Source organism: Lissotriton helveticus, chromosome 7, assembly GCF_964261635.1.
Source record: "Lissotriton helveticus chromosome 7, aLisHel1.1, whole genome shotgun sequence".
Taxonomy (NCBI): domain Eukaryota; kingdom Metazoa; phylum Chordata; class Amphibia; order Caudata; family Salamandridae; genus Lissotriton; species Lissotriton helveticus.
In genome coordinates, this window is record NC_136068.1 from 1726053912 (window position 1) to 1726066987 (window position 13076).

Consider the following 13076-nt stretch of genomic DNA (forward strand, 5'->3'; position numbering starts at 1 on the left):
TGGGTAGTGTATGTGTGTCTCAGTGGGTCTACGAGTGGGTGTGTGAGTGGGTGCGTGAGTGTCTGAGTGGGCTTGCAAGGTCCTCCATGAGTGTGTGAGTCAGTCTGTGAGTAAGTGCATAAGTGTGTCTGTGAGTGGGCTCAGGAGTCTCTCAGTGGGTCTGTGATTGGGAGCACAAGTATCTGAATGGGTATGTGAATGTCTGTGAGTGTGTCTGAGTGGTTCTGTGAGTGGGTGCATGAGTGCCTGTCTGAGAGCACCTTTCGGTGTGCATTAGTGTCTGAATGGGTCTATGAGTGCCTGTGAGAGTGTGTGAGTAGGTCTGTGAGTGGATGTTTGAGTGGGTCTGTGAGTGGGTATATGAGTGCCGGAGGGGGTCTGTGACTGGCCATATCAGTGTCTGAGTGGGTCGGTCAGTGGGTGTGTGAGTGCCTGAGTATATGACTGAGTGTCTAAGTATCTGTGGGTGTGTCATTAGCTGTGTGAATGACTGGGCCACAAAGGAAACACACCTGCCCCTTTATCCAACAAGTGTCCGCAGTTTTCCACAAAAATTCTACCCAGGTGGAGTTCTTTCTACTGGTTAATTACTGTGTGCTACATCATTAGGTTAATGTCCAGTACGTATTCTACATAACAGTTGTGTAAGGGAGCATGAGGAAATGTCAGCAGTGACCTTGTGTGCATTTTGGAAATCTGATTGGTCCTGGTAGGTCTTTATCCAGAAGTCTATGATAACATAAATCCTTATATAGAGAAGAGAACAAAACAAAATGGTAAATCTCCACCAAACAGGGTTTTTTTCTACTTAACTATATGAAGTAAGTGCTACTTTGTTTGGTGGAGATGTCCTCATATTCCTCGGCATCAACAACACCTCACCAAAATTGGCAGGAAACTCTCCCAGGGGCTGCTTGTTGAGCTGTTCATCATCGTGGCAAAAGATAGGAAGACCTTTACATACTACTAAGGTGGACAGGGCCAAACAGCTAAGCTTCCAAGTGATTTATACTTTTGAAAACTCGTACCAATTTAAAGGAAATACCAGGGACTCTGCTCTCACCAGGACAAGACAGAACCTACTGCACAATCACTACAGATTGCGCTCCAATAGATCAACAATGTATTCGCCCCCACAAAGCATTTCAGATCGTTCTTCAAAATTAATTTTCAATGAATTATTTAATAATAAAATTGAATTGTAGAGAAAACACATTTGCTTTGCCTTTGCCAAGGACAGGAATTATGATAATTTGTACTTTGCAGAAATGGAGCTTCACCTGGGGCATCAGCTGTGTTTATATTTGTAAGTACATCTTGTTGATATTTTATTTCAGTAAAATGAGCATCTAGGCCATAACAGCATCTCAGACTCCCATCCCCACAGGCCTGGCCTCAAGTGAATGGAGGAGGGGCCTGCCACCGGGCTGATTTCGGTCCCGGGGAGCATGGGGCCAGTGGAAAACTTATTAGGGGAGGGAAGCTGGGCAGCTGCCTCTTCCCAGGCCATTTTTTGCCCTGGGTGCCCCATCCCCTGGAACGTAGCCATAGTTCAATGGGTGCTATGGAGCCCACCCAGGGCACCCACAGTGTGCAATAATGGGGCTTGCGGGTAGAGCCCAAAGGACCCTGCATCCCAGCTACGTTTCCACCTCCCACGGGAACCAGCATTGCTCCTGCACTATGGGAGCTGCTAAATTTGAAGCTCCGTGCATGCAGGATGAATGAATGAATGAATACATTTACTCAAAACCATAAAAATAGAACAATTAAATAATTAAAAACATTCGCATTGTAAAAATCTAAAGTGCATTAGTCCGTTTGTGCTCTCTCAGCAATATGGCCTGCTCTCAATCGCATAGGCTATTAAGTCTCGACAATGTGGGAGATCAGTGCAGGTACTGACCCAATTACTTAGCTGGGGGAGTGTAACGAGGCGGGTGCAGGTACCCCTCGGGAATGGTGGAGTCCGCACCCCGCTGACCCTACCTCATCTACTTCCTTCCAGACAGACCGGTGGACGGACGAACCGTTCTGCCACGAAGAGGAGGACGACCGCAGCGGCCCCTTTAACTGGGCGTTTGTTACAGAAGAGGAGAACAGCCCCCTGACAACGTCAGTGCTGCCGGATTAGCCAAAAGGCAGGAAGTGATGTACACGGGGTGTGTCATCAACCCGGAGGAACGGAAGGCGGAAGGAGCTGTGGAGCCGAGTGAAGAAAGCGGAGGAGACGAGGAACATCGCGGAGAAGAGACTGAAGAGGAGAGAGAAGAGGAGCCAGGAGGCCAACGACCCAGTGTTCCGCCGTGCCGCACTCCCGAGGAAGGAGTGTGGCTGTCCCAGGTACGGCGGCGTTGGCCAGCCTGGGTGGGGAGCCGGAGGGCTCCAGTGTAACATAGTTGTAAAGTAGTCCCACATCACCTGGTGTCAAGGTCATCCCTTCTCCCACGCCCACAGGGAGTCCATCAATTTCCGGCCTGGGGGAGTCCATCAATTTCCGGCAGCTGGGGGAGTCCATCGATTTCCGGCAATGCATGCAGGAGCAATCTTTCATATGTTTCCCTGGGTGCCTGACAGTGGGCAGGGAAACAGATGAAAACTCCACTCCCAGCATGCGGGAGTGGTTGGACAGCTCCCGCTTGCTGAGCGCAAAGTCAGTGTGTGATATGACTTGGTTGGAGTTGACACAGCTCCCGCCAAGTGAGAGCAAACATCTATGTTCCGGGGTGGCGGTCCCCAGTGCCTTTATTGACTGTGCTTCTCCCCTCGTTTCACTTTCACTGGGCTGCCCCGGTAGGTGGTGGTCCGCAGGGCCAATTTGTGACCCATGAGGGGGGCCACAGGGCCCCCATCCCTGTTTCTAAAATTGTATTTGTCCCAGGAAGGTGGTGGTCCCTGGTGTCCGGGAGTTCCCCAGCATTGTATTCAAAGTATTCAATTCTAAAATTGTATTTGTCCCAGGGCGGTTGCGGTCCCTGGGGCATATCAAATCCCCAGGAGGGGGACCCAGGTGGCTCCCCTATGTTGTTAGAAAAAAGCCCCAGGGAGGTGGTGCGTCCTGGGTCTTTATCAGTCCAGTGGAGGGGGGGTCTGCATGACCTCCCCTCAAATATTTAAATAAAGTCCCAGGGAGGTGGTGCAGCAGTTCGGGCTGTAGTTGTGTACAAACCCCCTATTGGAATTAAAATGTGAAACACACTCCCCCACTTTTTTTTAGCCCCTGCTTCATGAATAACCCCAAAACTTTCCATGCACAACTAGAATAATTGGAATACATTTTTGGGAACTGTTCGTGAAGATTTGTCAAATTATGTCAAACGTATAAGGAAGTCCAAAAACTTTTTTCCTGTGGGAACATCATCCTGCCTATAACTACCTACTGGCGATGGTCAGTGGGTAATATATAAATATATTTATTTCCTTATCAACCCCTAAACTCAACCTCTCCTTAACCCTAAATATGCAGACACCACCCAATGCCCTTAGCTGCCCCTAAACCCTTAATACACCCATACCACCCAATACCCTTATCCAACCCAACACCTACAAATAATCCTACCAACTAATACCCTTAGCCAACCCTACCACCCAATTGCCCCACCCAACGTATAACCCTAAAAATGTCCTTACACCCAATACCCTTACCCACCCCTAAACAATAAAATACCCATACCACCCAATACTCTCACCCACCCCATAATCCTAAAAACACGCTTCCTATCTAATAACTTTAACCACCCCTAAACCATAAAAACACCCTTACCACCCAATACCCTTACCACCTCATAACCATAAAAATACCCTTACCACCAAATATCCTTACCACCCCTAAATCCTAAATACATATGACCCTGTACCGATACTTCCTTATAACCTTAAAAACTCTCTTACCACCCAATACCATTACCCACCCCAAACCCTAAAAATACCCTTATCACCCACTACCCTTCAAACCCCTAAACCCTAAAAATGCCCTTACCACCAAATACCCTTAACATACTAATACCCATACCATCACCCACTTCTAAAGGTTAAAGTAACGGCACACTTAGGTGAATGACTCAGTGACAACATTACCATTTTGAAATAAAAAAAGACACAGAAATTCTGCATTTATAGTTAGTAGCTCTAACTATAACTTGTGTCCCATCATGCACTGCTTATGACCGCTCATGTGACATCACTCATCACATGTTCTTTGACATAATTTATGACATCACTAATGACATTTCAAATGACATCATCCAAACTTCCATTTCACAAAATATTGCTCTACAAATTAGTATAACAAAGGCTTGTGTGTAAGTACAAAATTGCTCAAGAGGAAATCACCCATTACTACTGTCCCCATACAAATAACCCACTTAGATGTTGAAAACAAGCATTATATATATTATAGAACATTAAGCCCTAGCATACACTTTACAGGTAGCATAGATCAAGTTAATAATCACAGATATATGAGAAACACTTATTGACTGCAGTGTTCAATATCTATACAATTGTTGACAGAAAGGCAAAAGAGTGAATAGTAGTGCAAAAACAAATACCTTACTATCAACAGCTTTTATCTGTATAAACCCTTGACACTCACCAAACCAACATTGAGAAATGAAGTTCATATGAGCTGAAAAGTAGGTAGTGTAAAGAGTTTTTACTCTATGGACAACGTTTACTCTGTATCACACTATTTGCAAACAGTGTAACTCATGAGAAAGGCTCAACAGAATATTGAAAAAATCTTCTAAGAACAGTGTACACTCTATGCAACTGTTGTAAATAAACAAAATACTATTTGCTAAAAATACCTATAATTTCATGGTGCTAAAGAACATACCAGCTACACCCTTCACACTGTGATGAAAACTCTACAGTTAGCTCATCTATTCAAGCAAAACTAGCAGACGTGCATAGCTTACTTCCTGGTACATCCAATATTCTTAATTAGGTTTAAATTATCATGCTGACAAGATTTTCTCTAATAATTCAAGGCAGCTTACAACCCAAACAATGGTATAATGCATAACGAACACAAGTCAATTGTCACCTGCATGCAGAATTACTCTTGATTAAAAAATATATAACATGTTCAATACAACTAAACAGCTATGGTGCATTAGGACACATGCATTTTGTAAACACTTACATGTATTAGTTGTGTACAAAATTAGTATGTTATGTTATGTTATGTTATAATGATTTTATAACGCACATTAATACTCAAGAGTGTCCTGGCGCGGCGTAACACGGATACCTGATGGAATACGGCCTATGAAAACTACTACGGCAGCTACTTGCCACTATCTAAGCTATAAAACAAACTAGCACACTAAGTGGACAATGCCATCAGTAATGTTACCAATGATGTAATAGAACATGTCATGGGAGATGTCATATGTGAGGTCATAATCAGTGCATGGCCGGATGAAAGTCTTAGTTAGTGCAACTAACTATAGGTGCTTAATTTCTGTGTGTGTTTTTAGTTCAAAGCAGGAATGTTGTCACAGAGAAGTTCACCTAATTATAACGTTACTTTAGCCTTTGTTTTTTCCAGTGAATTTCAAAATGTGTTTAAAACAAAAACAAATCTTTTTATCACACCTAACTATACCATTCCCTTAACTTTTGTATTTTTGGTGAATTTCTAGGTTTTTTTCAAAGTAAATTATATTTTTTGTACGTTTATGTATGTAGCATAACAGGAAAGAGTGCACACTTTTCAAAATGTTTCTAAAAATTATGTTTGAGAATAAAACAGAGAAATAGAACAATATTTGTGTCGAAATTGTCTATCTCTTCAGCTCTTCTGACTCTTATATTGAGACATTTTCCGAACAGGTTCATTAATAATGTAATAGTATAGTTTTCATAGCCTTTGTTTGTATTTTTATATTAAAGTTGTAATTATAATTCAGAAAGAGAGTAATCAGTTTTTGGAATATTGTATAGCATTAAGTTTCATTATATGAATCTAGTTTTTAACTGTGTGATTACATATTAGAGTTCTATATTTTGCTTTAATCTCCAGTTTAGAGTTCCTTTTTATGTATTCAGATAATATTTAATGTTAACCTGTGAAAAGAGAGTCATTAAATTATGATTGCAATATTCATTTCTTAAAAGATGGTGACTCTTGTGAGAAGCTTTCAGGTGTCGAGCACACAATCTCCTTTATGTACTTCCTGGTCAGCTCTTGTGACCCTCTCATGAGATCGTACATTTGACAAAAAATTAAGAACAGTATTTTCCTGTAGTTGTGAACAAAGTAACAGATTACAGAAGTTGATTATATTAGTAAAATGTATCATGATGTGTCATTTACGATCTCGCATGACGCTTGTGGTAGTACTTCCTGTTCAGCTCTTGTGATCTACACATGAGACTGTGCACTTGCAATTAAGTTAATAACAGTAGTTTCTTGTAATTCTGAACAAATTAAGACATTAGAGGTATTGATTAGCTTGAAGAAATTGATTATGAATTGCTCCATGAAATATATGAAGCAATAATATTTTTATGATCTCGCGAGATGCTTGCAGCTATCTAGCAAGAGTTCCAGGAGAGGAACCATGCCCTAAGGAAGGATTGTGATTGGCTCAGATGGGTGTCTTTAAATAAAGAAGATTACATCCTTTTTGCTTTGTTTCACTATTGGGTTTTGGTGACCATAGACATATTTGGCTTGCTCTCCCTTTTTGTTTGCCTTTCTTCACAAAAATGCCTTTATTAGATTCTCATTAACAGGCATGGGTAGCTGCACCACCGCAGCCATCTCTGCCTCCTTAGGAATCCTTGGTGTGGCAATTCTTTGATATGAGGCCTTATAGTAAGAAAGTGTCTGCAAGGTATGCAGTCTCCAAACTTTGCAAGAAGGAGTTCAGTCGGGGAAGCAGAAGTAAACAAAATAGCATGAGCACCAAAGGCATGTGGGAAACCTAAGATCTATGTATCTGCAAAGGCTGGCAAGGGCAGTGTTAGGTCATGCTTCAGAGAAAGACAACTATACAAGGGCTTCAACATCATTTGCTGCAGGAGATACTGTGCCTGCTCCGGTTCTAAAAGCAGAAGCAAACCATAAGCCTGCTTTTTTGTTTCATAAACGGCCATTTTGCTGCTTGTATAAGTAGAGCATTTTTTCATGAGAGACAATCAGGTCTGCCCAAGAGAAGCTTTTCCAAGATCACAAGTGCCCCCATAGGCAGTAGTTTTTTAGCAGCTTTTTGTAAGTTTTTCTCCTTTTCTTTTTGTTTTTTTATAGAGATGCTGTCAATGTTTGTTTCTAACTTCAAGTTGTATGCTCTTGTTGTTCCTTTTAAAAAAAAACAATTTTTTTTACAAATGTTAGAAAACACAAACATTTGTATACATGTTGAAACATGTTATTAAAATACCCCGTGCCAAATTATGGGACGTTTTATTGGACATGGGTTTCCCATCCTATTTGCTACAATTTATTATTAAATTACACGAGGGTACATTTGCTAGGATTCGGTGGGGGACGCAGGGGCAACTCACAAAGAGTTAATACCCCGTGCCAAATTATGGGACGTTTTATTGGACATGGGTCTCCCATCCTATTTGCTACAATTTATTATTAAATTACACGAGGGTACATTTGCTAGGATTCGGTGGGGGACGCAGGGGCAACTCACAAAGAGTATTTCTGTCAATAGAGGGGTGCGGCAGGGATGCGTGATGGCCCCCACTCTGTTTTCTCTCTTCATAAATGGAGTGGTGAATCATCTGCAAGAGACACCGGCAGATGCCCCTATTATTGCTGGAGAGAAAACACCATCGCTCCTCTTCGCCGATGATACCCTTCTGTTATCTAAAACCCCCAAGGGTCTCCAAATCCTTCTTGATCGTTTTAGTGTTTTTTGTCAGGAACGGGGACTCACAATAAACACTACAAAAACAAAGCTAATGGTTATGACTACCAAGAGAAACCATAGGAATATACACCTGTTTTTGAATGGATCAAGTCTTGAAGTAGTGGAAGAGTTTGACTACCTTGGGGTTAGAATTAATAACAAAATGAAATGGGAATCCCATATGAGCAAAATGATTTTACATTTTAAAAGAGTCTCCGGCAATATTTTAAAGAACCAGCGCCTCTCAGTGAGCAGACCAATAGCCCCCGCCCTGTCAGTTTATGAGGGAAAGGCAATAGCCTCAGCGGTCTATGGTTCAGAAATATGGGGCATTGAGAATACCCATACCCATGTCCTAACTGAGAACAAGTTCATGAGAGATTTGGTTTCCCTTCCAACCTCTACCCCTTTGAAACCATTATTTGCAGATTTGGGTAGGAGGTCTATTCGGGACATTGTCCAGCTACGTCCTCTTTTATATTGGGTGCGCCTAAGGAGGACTCCCGAATTAGCGAATTATGCTAAAGTGTTTGATGAAATATTAAAACTAAACACCTCGGGCAAGATCAAGTGGTTAAATGTTCTAAAACAACTTACAGCTAGCGTGGGTTTAAGCGATGCATGGGCTTCCCAATCCCCCCCACCAAAACAAATGATAAAAAAACGTTATTGGGATTGGATAGAGGCCAAGGCCTTGCATAACCCAAACTGGGGGCAATTAACTGAGAACTTTTTGTCCCATAAGTGCACCACAAAGCTAGAACTGTTTTTGGACTTTATCCAGATTCCCCGGGACAGGACACTTTATCTGAAATTTAGACATGGTACACTGCCCCTTAAAAATTTTACGTCTAGTTGGGGTAGAAGGAGGGAAGAGGATAGACAGTGTCCGGGCTGTACCAGCCCAGAAGAATCATTAGGTCACTTTTTTTTTGCCTGTAAAGCATACACCCAAGCTAGGAACAAATGGTTGAAACCCGTATTAAAGAACCTCGGAGTTAGGGATTACAAATCAGCCCTACGTATCATCATCTCCAATACCTCCTGTATGGTTACTGTCTGTGGGGTTGCAAAGTTTTTATCACGTGCCTGGATCATTAGGTTAAAGTTGCTAAATAATGTGTCTTCAGTCAATATTCCTATATGATTTGATTTCCCATATGTATCTTTTGTAATGATGAAATGGTTTTTATATTCATGTATGTATTGTATGTTTGTACTTTTTATGATACATGTGTCGAATAAAAGTATAATGATTGATTGATTGGTTATTAAAATAGACTCTCTTCAGAGTTATCATATAGTTTTGTGATCTATGTTGTTTGTACTACGTTTCCTTTATTTCCCCTTCTCCAAAGCTCTTTTGAGACTCTTGCAAAGGCTAGTCAGGCAATCCCTAGTGTGCAGTCCGAGGAGTGTTTCCTGATTTCCTCTCATGAGCCACCTCACAAGATCCTACTTTTTATAATGGACTTTACATTTACACTGAATATATCCTGATATATTTGATATTTGATATTTGAAGGGGTATTTCTAAAGCGCACGTTCGCTCCGGAGGGAGCATCATGGCGCTCAAAATCCTAAGGGCCCAGTCGTGGAGGCAGACGGAGGCTAGATGGCAGCTTTAGTCCAGTCATCGGGGAGGTTAAAGATCCAAGTCTTTAGGAGTTTTCTGAAGGGTTTCTCAAGGGTCTGTTGTCTCAGGTGTTTGGGCACCCCATTCCAGGCCTTGATGGCCAAGAAGCTTAGAGTTTTTCCACCTTTCGTTTTCAGGTTGTACCTGGCAGGGGACATGAGGTTGTCTTGAGCAGAACGGAGGGAACGAGTCGGAGTGTAGTGGGGAAAACGTCTGGTTAGATATTTAGGACCAGAAGTGTTGAAAGCCCGAAAAGCAATGGTAAGAATTTTGAAAAGTATTCTTTTATGGAGAGGAAGCCAGTGCAGGGATCTAAGGGCTGCAGAGACAGATGATTTACGGGGTAGTTTTAGAACCAGTCGTGCAGCCGTGTTTAGAACGCTTTGAAGTTTAGTCAAAGTGGACTTTTTAGTCCCGGCCAGAAGGCCGTTACAGTAATCTAGGCGTGAGATTATAAGTGCTACTGTTACTGGTTTTCTGGCGTCAAGTGGAAGAAAGTCGAAAAACTTTCTCAGGGACTTTATTATACCAAAGCATCTGCCGGCAACATTCCTGGCGTGCTGATCGAATAGCACGCCAAGGTTTCTAGCTGTTGTTACGGTCTGGGGGGGGGGGCACAGAGTTATTCGGCCACCAGAGGGCTGGGCAGAAGGAGATGTTCTTTCCGATGGGGAGGATCTCTGTTTTGCTAGAGTTACATCTAAGATGGTTAGTGTCCATCCAGTGGAAGACCGCTGTTAAACAGTTTTTAAGATTGAGCTCAGCTTTGGTTGAGTTGTCCTCCAGGGGTACAATCAGCTGCGTATCATCGGCATACGAGGTTACTAGTATGCCGAAAGATTCTATCAGGGATAGGAGAGGGATGAGGTAAATATTAAAGAGAAGGGGACTTAAGATGGAGCCTTGGGGTACTCCTGAGGGGACCCTTTTCTCTTTGGATTGAAAGGGGCCAAGGGCGACAGTTTGGCACCTATCGGTAAGGAATGATTTAATCCATGATAGGGCGGTAGCTGAGATCCCTATTTCCGTCAATCTATTGATCAGGATTGTGTGAGATATGGTGTTGAACGCTGCAGTGAGGTCGAGAAGAATGAGAATAGCCTTCTTCCTCTGGTCTTGCAGCCTTTTTATTGTATCTGATAATTCAATCAGAGCTGTTTCGGTTGAGTGTTTGGGCCGAAAACCCGATTGTTGCGGGTGAAGTATATTGTGAGCATCCAGATAGATTTTGAGCTCTCTGTGGACCAACTGTTCGGTTATTTTTCCCAAAGCCGGGAGAAGAGTGATCGGGCGGAGATTGGTCATGTCTGCCGGGGATTTGTTAGCCTTCTTCATGAGAGGTTTGACAATGCCCATTTTCCATATGTAAGGGACCGATCCGGTGCTGAGTGACAAGTTGACTATGTCATTAATGAAGGGGTTCACCACATCTATGAGTTGGTGAAGAATCTTGGGAGGGCAGGGGTCGAGAGGGGAACCGGACTTGCAAGATAAGATAGCATCTCTGGTTTGAGCTAGGGTGACAGGGGTGAAATTTTTAAATCTACCAACTGGGGAGTCTAATTGGTCAGGAGTAGGAGGCCATGGAGGAGTAGGTGGAGGGGGGAAATTCATTTTGATGGAGGAGATTTTTTCGTCGAAGTAATCTGATATTTCGTCGCAAAAATCTTGGGATGGGGGATTTCGGGTTGAAGTGCTTTAGGCTGGGTGAATGATTTAACGATTGAAAACAAGGTTTTTTGTTTCTGACTGGCTTTATTAATGGCATTGACATAGAAGATTTTTTTAGCAGATTTAATATCGGAAAGGTAGTTTTTCCTTTGTTGGATAAAAGAAAGACGGTCGGCATTGTCGTATGTTCTGCACCATTTACGCTCGGCTTTCCTGCAGAGAAGGTGAGCGGTAGCTAAAGCAGGGGTGAACCAAGGGGCATTGGTTTTTGTTATTTTCTGAATTCTGCAGGGGCGATTTGTAGGATTCCGGCTTGTGATTTCTTGCGAAATCCAGTTATGGAAGATGTTTACGTGCTGTTCTATGTTGCCGGATAAAACAGGGGACTGGGATTGAAGAATGGGGTTAAGAATAAGGTTATCTTGGACTGTTTTCCAATTGACCGAATTAATGCGATGAGAATTTGTTCTATTGACAGTTTGAGGGTGTACTTTGATAATATGGAATGGGATCAGACTGTGATCGGTCCATATCTGGGGGAGAGGGGGTGAGGTGGTGAGAGAAGGGAAATTGGTGCAGACCCCATCAAGAGTGTGTCCTAGTAGATGAGTCGGCATAGTGACACTCTGATGAAGATTGAAAATTTCGAGGGTCTGTAAGAAGCTATTAGTTTGTGAGTCAGATAAGGACTCAAGGTGTAAATTAAAATCCCCAAGAAGAGTAAAATCAGGGTAACGGAGTAGGAAGTGGCCCAGTGCGTCGCTCAGGGAGTCTAGGAACTTGGAAGCGTTTCCAGGGCGACGATAGATCAAGCCACCTGAGAAAGAGGAGGATTGGCTGAGTTTGATAGAGAAACCCAAGCCTTCTGAGCCGGTTAAGGGGTCTAAGTGGAACGTGTGACATGTGAAATTATTTTTCAATATAATTGCAACACCTCCCCCTCTTCCTTTCAGTCTATCTTGTCTGAAAAAGGAGTAACCCTGGGGTAGGGCATTGGCTATGTCTGGGTTGCAGTCCTCCGTTAACCAGGTTTCGGTAATCAGAAGACAGTCAAGATCAGAGTCTAGAATGAGGTTGTGAATGTCTTGGCTATGCTTGCACATTGACCGGGCGTTTATCAAACCGCCTTTAAAGGGCGCCCTGGAGACCTTGGGAAGTGGTGGGGGGTTAGAGGAGTGGGCTGGGTTTGACTTAAAGGACCAGCTACAGTCCTTGCAGCTGACCGAGCCGGAGACAGTGGACAAGTCGAATTTGCAGGAGCAGTAGTTGGTACCCCGCAGTAGGTGGAGGGCGCTAGGGAGGTACCTGATGTGCGTGGAGGATTGGGCAGAGTTTCCTGCACCTGTCGCGGTCTTGGCGCGGACGGGCGCAGACGGGCTTGCCTTAGGCGCGCCTTCGGCGCGCAAACGGTGCTCCCGCTGCGCTCATCCGCTGCGCTTCGTGTGCATGCACATATCCTCCCTGGAGGGGGGTGTGGCCTAAAGGGGGCGTGGTCTGCGAGCACGCCTGGGCTGATGGCGGCCGCTCTACAATACAAAGCGCGACAGCGTTCAGCTTGGCTGTGCGCAGCGAAGATTATTTCAAAGTGGTGCTTTGGATCGATACAGCACAAGTAGGTGACACCACACAAAAGTTTAAAAATCAATTATTTTGAAGTTAAAAACAATGTAAACAATTAAGCACTCGTACCGCCAGCTCCCGGCTATTTTGCCTCAGGACTGGGAAAGGATTTCTGACAAACGCTCGCTCTCAGCGTATTTGTAGGCAGGTCGGGGGCATGGCCTAAAGGGGGTGTGGTCTGCGAGCACGCCTGGGCTGATGGCGGCCGCTCTACAATACAAAGCGCGACAGCGTTCAGCTCGGCTGTGCGCAGCGAAGATTATTTCAAAGTGGTGCTT